The sequence below is a fragment of the Felis catus genome, chromosome B2 (assembly GCF_018350175.1).
Source record: "Felis catus isolate Fca126 chromosome B2, F.catus_Fca126_mat1.0, whole genome shotgun sequence".
Classification (NCBI taxonomy): domain Eukaryota; kingdom Metazoa; phylum Chordata; class Mammalia; order Carnivora; family Felidae; genus Felis; species Felis catus.
In genome coordinates, this window is record NC_058372.1 from 48,225,672 (window position 1) to 48,242,133 (window position 16,462).

General features: G+C 36.8%; 2 long non-coding RNA genes across 2 annotated transcripts in view; one reads left to right on the forward strand and one right to left on the reverse strand.

Moving 5' to 3' along the window:
* Positions 1 to 16,462, forward strand: part of LOC123385390 — a 30,878-nt gene that overhangs the window by 13,926 nt on the left and 490 nt on the right. The window contains exon 2 of the long non-coding RNA XR_006597824.1: positions 15,214 to 15,545. This is a non-coding gene — a long non-coding RNA (uncharacterized LOC123385390). The remainder of the gene's footprint in view (positions 1 to 15,213; positions 15,546 to 16,462) is intronic.
* The window catches only part of LOC123385391, a 37,826-nt gene that overhangs the window by 9,296 nt on the left and 12,068 nt on the right, over positions 1 to 16,462 (reverse strand). The gene's annotated exons all lie outside the window — the stretch shown is intronic.

A 16,462-nucleotide genomic window follows, 5' to 3' on the forward strand; every position in this document is an offset into this window, starting at 1 on the left:
TTAAAGGTCTTGGAGGGGCACCTGGGTGACTCAGTTGGTTGAGCCTCCACCTTGTGATTTTGGTTCAGGTCATGAGCCTGGGGTTGTGGAATCAAGCCCCACATGGTGCTGCATGCTTAGCACGAAGCCGGCTTAAGATTCTCTTTCCTTTTGCCCTTCTTCCCCGCTCACGCGCTCTCTCTCTCTCTCAAATAAAAATTTTAAAAAATAGTGGGGTGCCTGGTGGCGCAGTCGGTTAAGCGTCTGACTTCAGCCAGGTCACGATCTCGCGGTCCGTGAGTTCGAGCCCCGCGTCAGGCTCTGGGCTGATGGCTCAGAGCCTGGAGCCTGTTTCCGATTCTGTGTCTCCCTCTCTCTCTGCCCCTCCCCCGTTCATGCTCTGTCTCTCTCTGTCCCAAAAATAAATAAAAACGTTGAAAAGAAAAAAAAATAGTAAAATAAAAAAACAAAGGCCTTGGAGAGTTCAAGAAACAGCAAGGGACCAGTGTGTGTATGAGTATAGCAGCATGAGTGATAGAGTGACGGAACATGAGGTCAGATATGGAGACGGTTTATGCATGAACCAGGTAACATGGATTCTTGTTTGTCGCGGGATTCTTTAATTTTATTTATAGTGTGATGGGAAATTATTAGAGAGGTTTGAGCACAGTTTTTAAAAATCACCCTGGTTGCTACATGAAGAACTGACTCTATAGGAGGCAAAACTAGAGGCAAAGAAACCAGGTAGGAGATTGTTTCAGTTCTATCGGGAAAGTATGATGTGTTCCATTCATGGCTCTGGCACATGGGAATCCCTACGGGAAAAAAGTAAATCTTGATCTCTAATATATATCATACACAAAACTTAGTTTGAAAAGGTTCATGAACTTAAATGTGAAAGTTAAAATATAAACTTCTGGAATAAAATATAAGAGGATATATTCATAACCTTCACATATACAAAGATGTCTTTAAAAGAACACACACAGGGGTGCCGGGCTGGCTCAGTCAGTGAAGCGTGCAACTCTTGATCTCAGAGTTGTTGGTTCAAGCCCCACATTGGGTATAGAGATCACTTAAAAATAAAACCTTTTAAAAAATAAAAATAAGATAAAAATAAAAGCATACACTCAGGTAATCAATCAATACACACACATGCACACACACAAAGCCTAACCATTAAAGAAAAGATTAACCCTTAAAATTAAAAACGTCTGTTCATCAAAAAGAATAAAATTCAGAGAATAAAAAGTATAGGTGTAATCCAGAAAACATAAAGGATCTCCACACATTAATAAGGTAAAGAAAAATAATATAATCATAGAAGTGACAACTTATCACCTTTGTCATATAATACAGGTTGCAAACAAGTTCTCACCAACATTCAAGAGTATCACCCAAGGGCATGAATACCAGACGCAAGGTCATACTACAGTCTTTAGGGTCATATTAGAGTATTTACAGCACATACCCCACCCCTTTCCTACACAAAAGGAAACCTTCTATACACACTATTCTCACGTTGCATTTTTTTTTTATGACACTATATATTCTGTCACTCACTCCATAATAGGATGTGGAAATCTTGGGGCACCTGAGTGGCTCAGTCGATTTTTTGGCTCATGTCATTATCTCACGGTTTGTGAGTTCCAACGCTGCACTGGGCTCTGTGCTGAGGGCACAGAGCCTACTAAAGATTCTGTCTCCCTCTCTCTCTGCCCCTCCCCCACTTGCTCTCTATTTTTCTCTCAAAATAAATTAAAAAATAAAATAATCTTTCCCGTTCCTTTTTACAGCTTTCAGCGTACTCTTTTGTGTGAATGTGCCATATTTTTTTAGCAGTCCCTTATTAATGGACATTTGGGTGGTTTCCAGTCTTTTGCTATACAAATACTGTGGCAATGAATAGCCTTGAACTTACATTTTTTTTCCTTTTTTTGTTTTGTTTTGTTTTGCCAGTTTATCTGTGAGATAAATTTTTAGAAGTAACTTCTTGGTCACTGGGTTAATGCATATGTAATTTTGTATTCCCTTCAGGAATATATGAAAGTCCCCGTTTCCCCACATCTTTGCCGACAGAGTGTGTTCTCAAACTTTTGGATTTCATATGTCATTGTAGTTTTCATTTGTATTTCTCTTATGAGCAACAGTAAGCATCTTTTCATATATTTAATGCCATTTGCACTTTTATGTTTCACCCATTTTTCTGTTAAATTTTTGGCCTTCTCAGTTTTCAGAAGTGTTTTTATGCCAGGATAATTGCCCTTTGTCTATGTTATAAGATGCAAATATTTATGCCTTTCTGTTTTGCTTAGATGTTTGCTTGCTTGTTGTTGTTTTGCTATGCAAAATGGTTTTTGCATGTAGGCACATAAATGTGTCAGTCTTTTCTCAATAGTTTCTATGTTTCAAGTCATAGATAGGGAAGTTTTTCCCACTTAATGGATTTCATCTAAGGTTTCTTCCAGATTGTCCTTTTTTAACCTTTAGATCTTTCTTTTGGAATTAATTTCAGTGTGCAATATGAAGAATAAAACGAATTTTAATCTTTTCCATATGCTTTATCTAGTTGCCCCAACTTATTTCAGATTCCACATCTATCATTAAATTTCCCTGTGTAATTTTTTATCCTGCTCCATTGGTTTTCATCAAGCATCAATATTACAGTGTTTTAATTACTCAAATTTTCTTTTTTTACTGTTTAATATATGGTATGTTTAGTATTCCTCCCCAAATTGCCTTTCTCCTTTATGGTAATGAGTTGCTCTTGCCTATTTATTTTCCCAAATAAAGCTTTAAATAGATTTGCCCATCAAAATAAAGAAGCAATAACAAAATTATGTCATTTTTTTTCTATTTGCTTCATCTTTATAAATTAACAAAAATGAATTTCCTTGCGATGTTTTGAGCTTCTTACCTAGGAAGAAGAGATAACTTTCCATTCCTTCAACTCTACTTTTTAGGCCTTTTAGGAATATGTTATAGTTTTCTGGAATAGCTTTTACCGATTTCTTGTTAAGTTTCTCCCTAGATGTTTTATGTTCGCCATTGTAAATGGAGTCAATTTTTTCACTATTTACTCTAACTGGTTATTATTTGAATATATGTAGGCTGTTGATTGCTGAATGATATTTTTGACTAATTATTTGTAGTAGTGTTTCCCTCAATTCTTTTTGCTTTTCCAAATAAGTAATTCTATTCCTATGTAGAAAAAAGTTTTATTTCCTTGTTTCACATTTTTATACTTCTACTTGCTTTCTCTTATCTAAGTTTATTGAGTAATATTGTATTAAATAGTACACAGCAGCCACCCTTGTCTTTTTCCTAACTTCAGCAGAGAGAAGAGGCTGCTAGTATTTTCCCATTAAGAAAGATGCTGACTACCTAGGGCTAAGGTACTATGTATATATGGATAAATGTCAATTTAGATATACAATCAGGTTAAGGTAGTAACTTCCAATTTATAATTGATTGTGTATTTTTAATATGAAAAACTGTTGAATTTTGTCAAATTTTTTTCTCATCAAGTGATAAAGTGTTTTTCTCCTTAGCTCTATTAATAATTTGTTAACTTATATTAATGGCACTCCTATTATTGAACTGCCCTTGTATTCCTGAAGTAAATTCCACTTGATCATTATACATTTTTAGTGTTCTTGGAATCTGTTTGCTAATTTCTGAGTTATAAATTTGGCATTAATAATCTGTAGTTTTCATTTTGTTACAATTTTTGCCGGGCTAGTTGTTTCATTAAAAAAATTATGACGTTTCCCTTCTTTTACTAAGCCCAGAAGAAGCATAATTAGCTTTGGGATAATCTTATCTCCAGATATTTTATAAAATTTTGTATCTTGTAACTCATGCTCATACCTAGACTGGAGATTTGAGCAATTTGGTAGAAAAATATCGTGAAGTTAAATTGTGCTGGCTTATTGAAATAAGGTGGTGTCAAAAAGAGACTCTTCAGACTGATACAGTATCCTTTGAAAAGAGAGAAGTTTAGGGGCACTTGGGTGGCTCAGTAAGTTAAGCATCTGACTTCAGCTCAGGTCATGATCTCCCAGTTTGTGAGTTCAAGCTCTGCGCCAGGCTCTGTGCTGACAGCTCAGAACCTGGAGCCTGTTTCAGATTCTGTGTCTCCCTCTCTCTCTGCCCCTTTCCTGCTTGCGCTCTGTCCCTCTCTCTCTTACTCATAAATAAAAAATAAGCATTAAAGAAATTAGAAAAGAGAGAAGGTAAACAACAAGAATCTTTGTTACAAGAAATCTTTTTCACCTAGACCAAGAAATTCAAGACTCCTATGGGTCTTATTAATCATGCATTTTTCAGAATTTGCAAAAGCCGGTAGACAATTTCAAGCCAAATAAAGTGTAAGCACAAATGAAGTTCTATGTAGAAGCGGAGTATGTGGGGAAAATTAAGCTGTGCTATGGCTCAGTGCAATGGGGGAGCATGATCTGACAGGTGCCTCCAAAATTCTTCTGCAGTGTTCTCCAGCCTGACTACAGTACTAATTATCTACATTATAAACACTGTCTACAGAGAAGAAGCTTAAGGACAGGAGCTATAACCCTGTTCTTTCCTATTGATCTAAGGACCAGGCACAGACTAAAGCCAATGTTAGGAGGGTTGGGGAAATGGACAGAGTTCTGAAACCAGTTGCTAAAGAATGGAAACCACAAAGAGAGGCAAAAGTGAAGATTTTGATGGATGTCTACATTCAAGGACCATGACTGTTTAGGAACACCAAGATTGGTGAATAGCTGACAGCGTGGAAAAGAAATTCAATAAAGTAGCAAGGCAAAGAATTCTTTACCTGCTGTCTGCAACAAACCACACTTACAGAGGATAAGAGGTTCAAGTGGTGCAGCTTCTAGAATAAAAATCGCTCTCTGTCTACTTCACTGGTGGTTATGGAAAACAATGAACAAGGCAGAGGCTTCTGCTGGGTTCACCAAGAAACCATCTCCCCTGCCAAGGCAGAGATTCCTCGTTTTTCCTGCCCAGGAGAGTGTTAGAGACAGTGAAATTTGTAATTGATTCATTGTCAAATCATGTGGAGGCAAATCTGGACCCAACCTCCAGGAAAACACATCATCTGGAATTGGGACTAGATGCAGTAGCAAGAAGTGACACGTGTCTCCCACTGGGGAGGAGTGAGTATATTTTTAGTTGCAATCTGAGATGGCTCTTAAAATCATAAATGGCAAAAAGCACACAGGTGCAACTGTATGTGTGCAATATGTATGTCTTAGCTTGAGGGTTTAAGAAAGCAGTAAGTCAAATATACTAGACTGTTACTTTATCTGTCTAGCAGCTCTTACTTCCTGGAAAAAAAAATTCCCCTTTTCCAATGGAAAATCTTTGTGTGTTGTTTAGATAGTGCTGACCTCACCTTTTCCTAAGCCTAGGTTTTGGATGCTGGGGATACAGAGGTGAACACAATTAGACCAAATCCCTGACCTCCTGGAGCTTTCATTCTAATCACTAGAGAAAAGCAGTAAACATAAAAATTACTGCACATCACATTCTGTCTGAAAATGTTATGTACTAAGGAAGGAAGGAAGGAAGGATAGAAGGAATATAGGGGAGATGGAAGTGAAGTACTTAATGACTCAATAAATGTTTTCAAAGTAACATTTATTGCATTTTATGCACGATACACTCCATTTTGAAATGTAGGGAAACAGAAGACAAAAATTGCCCATGAGTAAATTCTGAAAATTTTCCCCTCTATATCAAAGAACTTATTATAATTTTCTCCTACACCTAAAGCTTATCTGGTCAATACTGAAAATATTTTGAAGCTGATGTACTATAACCACCAAAATATGCCTTTCATCTCATTTATGAGATGTTGACGAGATCTGCAGGTATTCTAAAACTCACTTTTCTTTATGTAGAACTGTCAAAGTAGAGTCTGACTTTTAAGTATCTTAAATCCATCTCCACAGACTATTTCTACTTTTTCAGAAATATACCGTTCATGCGTAATCATTTGGCTTCAAACCATGTGCAGAGGAAACAATAGGAGGAAAGGTTTGCCGTGTAATCATTTTTAAAGAATACATTTTAAACCATATTCACAGAAATTCATGAAGCTTTAAGAAGAAAAAAAAAGAATGTATGTCATCAGCTTAGCCATACCAAATAAGAAAACTCATGCATTAAACATCGGAAAAGGAAGTAATACAGCTTTAGTTCAATCTGTAATTTGTGAGCTATCACAGAGATTCTGGCTTGGCACCACTCAGAAATGTTCACTGAATGTCATTGTAAAGGTTTGAGAGGACTCTCCAAGGACCAATTAAAGGAATGGAGAACTAGGGAAGATTGTTCACCAGTAGGAAAAAGCAAGAATAATGGTGCAAGATGGATGTGGTTTTCCAATTTTCTTGTTTTGACTATAAATTTGGAAACCCAAGCCAAAAATAAATAATAATAATAAATATCTCATCCAGTTATTTGTTTATGATCATTAAAAAGGGATTTTGTGCACTCCATTCTGCCTTAATGCCCTCTAACTTCCAGTAGCCTTCACCCCCCAAACACCAAACTAAGTCATCGACTACATTGTCACTGTTCCTTTACCGTGTGTACATACACACACACACACACACACACACACACACACACACACACATTTCCATCTTATGTTCTTTTTACTAGCAAGTAGTATCTGATAACAAAAAATAGAAAACAAATATTCTTATTTAAGTATACAGACACAATTTTTTTTTTTTAAGAAATACTCTTTGTCAGGATTCTTGGGTGGCTCAGTTGGTTGAGTACCTGACTCTTGATCTTGGCTCAGTTATGTTTCATTCCAAGTCATGAATTCACGGTTCATGGGTTCCATCCCCACATAGGGCTCTGGACTGACAGCATGGAGCCTGCTTGGGGTTCTGTGTCCCCCTCTCTCTCTGCCCATCCCCCACTTGCTCTCCTTCAAAATATCAGGGAATATTATAGATACTCAAATGTTGATTTAATAATTAGCTAATTGAATAACTTGGCTGGTTGGACTATGAGTTTTTATTATGTGCTTTAGGGGAAAAAAAGTCTTTCCTCTTTTCTATATGTGTTTGTTACCCAAACCTAGTTGATATTTTCAGAAATTTAAGGAGAAAGATGCTCAATAGTTTCATTACACAGAATGCCTCCTTTGACTTACGAGTTTCTATAAGTCTGGGTTATGAATGGAGGAGACCACAACAGGAAGAAGGACAGAATGGAGGGAAAAGCAAATTCTCTTGGCCCAACGATGTTAATTTTCTCAAAGGTTTGGATGTTCTATATTTTTCCATATGCCTGATGATAAATAATAGATCTTCACCAATTCCATGTTATATTAAGAAAAGGCAGAAATTTAGAGAAAATGTAAATCCCCTGTAGTAACTTCCCTGAAGAGTTTTTTACTTTCTTTTTTCTTTTCTCTCTTTTTCACTTCTGGGTTCCTTTAGCTTTTTTTGAGTTTAGCCTCTGAAATATGAGAAATTTTTATTATCAAACTACAGAAGGGTGGAAAGTCTTACAAAATAGAAAAGCCTAGTGCCACATCCAGTTAGAATAATAAGTAAGAATTGCCACAGAGCCTTGTGTTGAGCAAAGTCCTGGTCTGGAGATAGTGAAGTGGCAAGGCAGAAAGAGCCCTGGGCTGAGTAACCAGGCACATCTTTCTACACAATTTGCTATTCCTGTCTGAGATCTAGTTTCTTCATTTGTCAAATTCAGGGACTGAGTTATGTTTCATTCCAGCTCTGATTTTCCATAATGCTAACAATTTCCCTAAAGCATATATTTTGCGATCATTTACAAATACGACGGATACGTTTCACACAGACATGCCAAATATCAAAGTGAATAAATATTCCCTAAAGATCTTTTCTTAAGCTTTGCTGTGACCAATTGGTATGTAAAAGACCGAGTTCCATTCAGTGTAACGTAAGGTGTGAACATATTTGTACAACTACTATAGAAATTGTCACAGTACTTTTTTATTATCAGCTTATAGATCCTTTCTATTCAGTAGACTGTGAGCTCCTCTGGGGCAGCACTATTTCTTAGTCATTTTTATATCTCCAGTACATGGTATTTAGCATGAAAAAATTAAATGTTTTTAATAATTAATCTGAACAGCTCATCCAGGCTGGAGAAAAGTATGTGGAAGAAAAAGCATGCTGACTGATCTCACTTCCAAGGCATGACCAGGAGCCTCAATGGGGTCCTCAGTGCTGTCTGGAAATCATACTGTATCTCCTTTGTTCATCCAGGCTATACTTATAGAAGTCTATTTCAGGCTCTAATATCCTCTATCCTCTAATCCTCCTGAGGACCCCTGAGGAAGTGAGATCAGTCAGTGTGCTTTTTTAGGTAATTCCTACCTCATACTTGCTTCAAAAGAGAACATTCACCAGCTCCCATATGCATCCCGATCAGCCTCTATAGCATATGATGTCTTCCTGTTACTACTAAAGATGAACTTTTTATGCTCCTGGGCAAGTCAACCAATCCACCTGTACAACAGATCCATACACTCAGATCAATACAAGACCAATCATTCCTTCTGGAATTCTCCTCACTCTATTGAATCCCATGTTCTCTTTCTCCACTGGATCTTTTCCATCAGTGTACAAACATGTTATTGTTTCTCTCATCTTAAAACAAATGCAAAAACAATAACAACAACAACCAAAAAAAACTGCTGTCTTGAACCCACTTCTTCTTGTAACCATTGCCCTGTTTCATATTTTAATTTATTATTGAAGTATAACTGACATAAAATGTTCTATTATGTTTCAGGTGCACAGCATAGTGATTCCACAGTTCTGTACATTACCATATGTTCACCATGGTAAGTGTGGTGATCATCTGTCACCATACAACATTTTGACAATATTTTTGATTATTCCCTCTACTGTACTTTTCAGCCCTGTGACTTACTTATTTTATAACTGGAAGTTTGTACTTCTTAACCCACTTCACCTATTTCACCCATCCTTCCTACCCCCTCCTTTCTGGCAACTACTAGTTTGTTCTCTACATTTATCAGTCTGTGTCTGGTTTTTTTTGTTTGTTCTTTCATTTGTCTTGCTTTTTATTTTTTATTTTTTATTTTTGTAATGTTTATTTATTTTTGAGAGGGGTAGAGAGAGATGGAGTGCGAGCAGGGAAGGGGCAGAAAGAGAAGGAGACACAGAATCCGAGGCAGGCTCCAGGCTCTGACCTGTCAGCAGAGAGCCTGATGAGGGGCTAAAACCCACGAACTGTGAGATCATCACCTGAGCCGGAGTCAGACGCTTAACCTACTGAGTCACCCAGGCACCTCTGTCTTGCTTTTTAGATTGCACATATCACTAAATCATATGGTGTGTCTTTCTCTTATTTCATTTATTATACTAAGTGAAATCCATGTTGTTGGTTCATCCATGTTGCTGCAAATGGCAACACTAAAGTTGCTTCCCTATCCATACCTACCTCACTATATTCATTCTCAACTTTCTTTGTGGATCGCTCCTCTTCTTCCCAGACTCTAAATAAACAGTGGTGGACACCAGGGCTGAGGCTTTGGACTTGTCTTTTTCTATTTCTCTGTGTTATTTGAGCCAGATCCATGGGTTTCTAAATCATCCAAATGCTTATAATTCCAAAATTTATAACAAAGCTATAACTCTAGGGCAAACCAAACTCCCAGTATCCAAACTCATTTATCCAATTGCCTTCTTAACATCTCCACTTTGAAGTCTGATAGGCCTCCAAAAGTCAGCACATCTTCAAATCAAAATCACAAATTTCTGCTTCAGTCTATTCTTCTCTTAGGCTTTTCCATCATGAATAATTATAACTCAACAATTCCAATTGCTCAAAAAAAAAAAAAAAAACTTGGGAGTCACCCTTGAATTCTTTCTCTCTCATCTCTAATCCAATCCTATCAGATACAGCTTTAAATTATGTCCAGGGCACCTGGGTGGCTCAGTCCATTAAGCGTCCAACTTTGGTTCAGGTCACAATTTCACGGTTTAATCAATTCAAGCCCTGCATGGGGCTCTGCACACTGACCACGTGGAGCCTGCTTCGGATTCTCTCTCTCTCTCTCTCTCTCTCTCTCTCTCTCTCTCTCCCTTTCTCTCTGCCCCTCCCCCACTCATACTCCGTCTCTCAAAATAAATAAATAAATAAATAAATAAAAATTAAATTTTTTTAATTTAAAAAATAAAATATATACAAATGCAACCATTTTTCACCACCTTCACCTTTAACAGTCTGGCTCAAGCCACCATCATCTCCCATCTGAAGTATTGCAATAGTTAACTCTTTTGCCTGTGCTTGCCTCAAGAAAATTCTTAGCATAGCAGCCAGACCGATCCCACTATGTCAAATCAGGTCAGAATTCTGCAATCTTGTCTCATCTCGCACAAAGTAAAAGCACAAGATAGATAGATAAATAAATAAATAAATAAATAAATAACATACCTTATCAAAATCATCATGTCCCCTAGAACTCCTCTTGTACATTTCTATTCTATGCACCTGTGCACCTGCATTTTACACTACCTACCACATTCCTCTCCCACATGGCTTGCTCTCTCCCTTTCTGTAGGTCTTTAGTCAGATGTCCTACTTACCTAGACTTTCAACCCCTCCGCACCAACATCTAGCAGTCTCTAACCCCCTTTCCTGCTCTATTCTGAAACATAGTAGGATCTGATAGAGTTAGTAAATGAACTGAAAGAAAGGAAGTAAGCATAACAGTCAGTATCAGAGATAATTTTTGAGAAACGGAACTTACTTTCAAATGCCTCAAACATTCATGAAGCATTGCCTAAGAGAGGCCTCTGAAGTCTTTCAACAATTAATAAATAAGAGTTGTTCGTAATGTTCATTTTTGGAAGCAATTGGGTGCTACTAACATACTTAAAATAGTTTTAAAAAATCTCGGAATGAGAATATTAACAGATGAAAATTTCACAGAATTAATGATTGTTCATCTTTGCTACAGACAAACTGGAATGTATTCATTTCTCTGTTGTAGGAAGATGTAGGAAAAAGAGGAAGCAGTATAAATCTAATTTGAATTTTATCTTCACCAACAAAGAAAATAAAATTCAATAACACACTGAAACATATATAGTGCCTACCTATATACACAGTAGGGAATTAGTAAATGAAAATTCCCTTTTTCTAGTGTACTATATATAGAGTGCTATATTTATTTTCTAGTATATATTTTCTAGTATATATATATATATATATACTAGTATATATAGTATATCTAGTATATATAATATATTTCTAGTATATATTTTCTAGTGTACTACATAGTGTACTATATTTATTTTGTAAAGTGTTTTTATAATTTACTCTCTAAACTGTTTGTCATATCATAATCACAGTATTTTCTTAAGCAATTGAAAATATTTTTCCCACATATATAACTTTCTGAAAGAAAAAGAGTTGGTCATTAAGTAGAATAAAACTTATGACTTTCTTTTTGTTCACTTTACTGTTTTTTAGGGAAGGATATTTGCTATATTGATAGTGCCTTCATGAATTATCTTATTTAATTACTATTGTAGATGTTAAACATTTTAAATAATAAAATGTCTAAGAACCAAAAATCATGAACGCAATAATAGCTGAATTCAAATTTTAAACTGTATCCTGGGTATTAAGGATCCAGACGGTGGTAACTTGGTTAGTAGCTTCTCATCATATAATGTAAGTAAACGTTAAATAAAAAGGAATGCAATCATTATTTTTTTTTTTTGAAGGAAAAAGATGTTTGGCCACCTTCTGATGATTTCTTAGCCTGGAGGGAAGCTTCTGAATATGAGCTGCTAGAATGACAGTGGAGAACTGAAGTTCAGCAAAGTCTGGAGAGATTTAGGAAAACAAAGAAAGATGGTTTTAAAAAAAAAAAAAAGAACTATGAAATTAGTTCTTAATCCAGAGGGCCAAACTGTCCTGGTTTCAAATGAGCTCTTGAACCACAGTCGAGCTGCTCAAAATGGGGGTTGCCAACTGAAATTTTTAAGGAAGCAGAAAGTCACTTGCTACTTCTATTTGTTTTAGTGATTTACCCTTCCTCCGGACATTGTATTCCTCTTTCAAAGATGCTGCTGAATCTATTGTTTAGTAGATGGTTTTTCATTTACCCATCAAAGCACCCTTCCTCCTTCTTTTCAGAGTATTGTCCAGGGGTGCGTTCAGGAAGATGAAAAGAAGGATATAAGGTCGATGGTCACAGGCAGAAATTAGCCACAGTTATAAAAATAAGTAGTAGATATCCAGTGGTTTTGACTTTCTGCTGTTTGAAGGTCTCCCTGGAGAGATGAGGAAGGGAGAAGAATGTCCCTTTAGTTCCTGCAGAGTTTTCTTCTCTAGTTAGTCATAAACCTGAGTGACAGGGAAAAGATGATCCAAGGCCCCTGCTGCTCCAAGAAAAGGAAATCAGTATAAGAATGTTTTTACATAGCCTTGCACAAAAACCATCATTATACGTATGTAACCTCTCACTACACCCAAAACCAATCCCAATTAAAATGAGAACAGGACTAAAAATCACGCTGAAAATCTTTTCTCCAACTTCTGTGGTACTTCCTTTTCTGAATAGAAGAAATAATTTCTCCTTTCTTTCTTTTGGTAATATCCTTGTGCATTTCCACTGGTGGATGAGGTAAAAATCTTGGACTATTGTACTAGCCTCCATTCCATGCCATATAATAGATGTCACATCCCCTGTATTTTCACAGAGGTCTGTGAGCCTTTCTTAAGCATATAAAATATTAGGGGTGCCTGGGTGGCTCAGTCGGTTAAGCCTGCAACTTCAGCTCAGGTCATGATCTCGTGGTCCGTGAGTTCAAGCCCCGCATCGGGCTCTGTGCTGACCGCTCAGAGCCTGGAGCCTGTTTCGGATTCTGTGTCTCCCTCTCTCTCTGACCCTCCCCCATTCATGCTCTGTCTCTCTCTGTCTCAAAAATAAATAAACGTTAAAAAAAATTTTTTTTTAAAATATAAAATATTAAATGTAAAAGTTACACTTACCATTCAGATGGATGAAAATGGATTTTTTCAGATTTATTAGTCTGTCTGTTTGCCCTTGTAAGAAGCCAAAAATGGAGTGAAAATAAAATCTATCTAGAGTGATGATGCTATCACATGATTGGTCTTAAATATTTGGGCCCCACCCAAATCACAGGCTTGTGAAAACTTGGCTCCAAGTAATAATTCATAGTCCAGTTGACAGGGATCATGGGCCAGGTAGGTATATGTGCTATACATGTGTCTGTGTGTATATATTGTTACTTTCTACTCATACATTTTGGAAGGCCTACTTTATCACTATGCCACCTATCCAACACATTCCCACTGAAGCAATGAGAAGTCAGATAGACCATAATTAACTGATCCTGTCCTCAACCAAATCCCATTCCCCATCCCAACCTATGTTAGATTTTGCTCTGCTTTAGATTGTACATAATTGTTTTTCATGTTGGTATTTTGTTGGTTGTTGTTTTGTTTTGTTTTGTTTTGTTTTGTTTTATAAGAGAGCGAGAACACAAGCAGAGGAAAAGTGCGGGGGGGGGGGGGGGGCGGGAGGAGGGGGTGGGGATAGAGGATCTGAAGCAGGCTCTGTGCTGACAAAAGCAAGCCTGATGCAAGACTTGATCGAACTCACGAATTTTCAGGATCATAACCTGAGTCGGAGTCGGACACTCACCTGACCGAGTCCCCCAGGCACCCCAATCTTCTATAATTGTTTTTGATTGGCATGAGTAAACATGACTACTGCCATGATATTTATGTGTCCCCTCTTGTGTTTGTCATAGCTAAAAGACGATCGTAGACAAACACACTTCATTTTTATTCTACAACTCACCACCACCACAACCACCAAACATACACTTTGGCAAAGTCATGCTTACAATCCTTCTGTTACATGGCATTTGTCAGGGATGTTTCAAAAGTAGCTATAATGCTATAATATGAATGGATGCTCCCTCCATATTTGCATTATCAAGCCAACAAAATCTTGCTGTAATCTGAGCGTTCTTACCAGAGAGAGAACCACAAAATTGACTCACTGTAATTTGACAGAAAACTTATTTTAGGAAAAATAAAGTATTGGTGAAATGTGGCCTAAGTGCTGCTGAATAGTTCAAAAGCTCAGCTGAAGCCCCTCTAAAGAAACCACATCCGTGAAGATGATAAGGCCAAGTCCTAAAGGTTCAGAAAAATCCTGGAAATCATCCAGAAGGGTAACCGGAAACACAAGTGAAAGTACTACTTAACTCTGATGGGAAATAAGGACTACTCCCTGAAAGAAAGAAAGAACTAACTAACTAACTAGACAGATGGGAGAATCTTAGAAAAATAAAGTTTGAGAAGGTACAAACGTTTTTAACTTGTACAAAAGCTATGAATAAGATCGATTAGATTTTCACCAAAGATGAAACTTTCACAGCCAGGAACTAAACCATGAAATTTGAAGGCGATATTTTTACTTGCCTTCATGAGTAGTAAATTTATGATACAGATTACATCAAGTAGTTGCATAAACTAGAGGTATAGACATATACATTGAAAAGAGATCAAAATAATAAACATAGAACTAGATAAAGGAAATCTAGTTATATATTTCTGAGGTTTTTTTTTAAGTAAAAGTAAATAAAGGCTGTGATACTCTTACACAAAATACTATTTTGCCTTTCTGTCAATGTGTCAGGACTGGGCACAATGGGCTGTTTGTCTCACTCCAAGAAGTGTTTCTTTATCATGTCAATGTCAAGAGTATGTCCTTTGAGTCCACTTGCCTATTCTATGCTTGAATCCTAGATCCACCACTTGCCAGCTAAGGGATTACAGTAAAATTACTGCAGTTGTTTCCATAGCTCTAAAATAGTAATAACCTGGCCCATCTCTCAGAGTTCTGGTGAAAGTTAAATGAGATATTCCATGTACAGCATTTAGCACAGTTCAGGATGTATAGCAAATACTCAAGTCATTTTAAGTATCATTCATAATAATGCAAAATAAGCAATTTACTCTCAGAATAATAAAGTGATAGACCAAGTGTATTCTTAATGATTCAATTATACACTGGGAATTCTTTTTCCTTGTCTTGATCAATGACTTTACCCACTGTCTAATCAGCTACTGCCACAATAATGCTGCATAATAACCTCATATTCTTGATGGATTATATCAACAAGTACTTGTTTTTCTTATTCACAGGAGGTGAAGATTTGCTGATCTCAGCCAGACTCAGCCAAACTTGGCTCTAGGGCAAGGGCTAGGTCAAACCTGTTCCATGAGCCTGATTCTGGGGTCAAGCTGAGGGACAGTAGCCACAAGGACATATTCTCATGGAAATGGCAGAAGTCCAGGAGTGAAACAAAATTATGATAACATGTTTTAGACTTTTATAACATTCCATGGGCCAAAGCAACTCGCATGGGCAAAGATGACATTAAATGGGATAGTCAAGCATATTCTACTCTCAGTAAGAGGAGAAGAAAGTAAATATCTGTTGAAAAATAATCCTATCACACCAGCTGACATCGAAGGTGAGAAGGATTTTAAAAGAAAGAGGAGTGTGGGGAGGAAATCCAGCTATTTGGAGCAGCATGAATGGATCTTGAGGGCATTAGACTAAGTAAGATGAGTCCGGCAAAGACACATGCTATAAATGACCTATACGTGGAATCTAAACAAGCTAAATCTGTAAAAATGGAATAGAATGGTGGTTACCATAGGGTGGGCTGTGGCACAACTCAGGTTGTGAAGTACAGCCCTTAAAGGTGCAAACTTTCAACTAGTAGATAAATAAGTTCTGGAGATCTAATGCACAGCAGTTATTATAGTCAACAATACTGTATTATAAACTTCAAAGTTGCCAAGATACTTGATCTTAACTTTTCTCATCACAAAAAAGCAATGATAATCATGTGACTTTATAGAGGTATTAGCTAATGCTAGCATGGCAATCACACTGCAATATATAAATGTATCAAACCAACACATTGTACACTTAAACTAATGCAATGCTATATCGCAACTTAAAGAAAAAGAATAGTATGGGGAAAGATTCTCATTGTCTCTCCTAGATAGAAATCATACTCAAAATCTGTTTTTCACTGTACAATGAACAGAGTTAAATTTGACATACAGAGAAGGAAAATATGAGAACATCAGGCTATTCCCAAGGAGATCCAGTATGTAGGTCTCAGTATCTAGAGCTTCCAAAAGGAGAGTGGCCTGATCTCAAAGGTGCACACTGCACTGCCAACATGAAAATGGTCATATTGTTTTTCACTTAAAGAATATTCTCTGTTCAACAATGCGCTGATGTCTTTAAATTAATATTTATTAAAGGAAGTGTCTCTGCTGTTCAAGTAAATGTAATTGAGCCTGAGGAACTATGGCATGGCCTAATTTGTCTTGACTATAAAATACCATTTTAGAGTTTGCATATTAATAACAG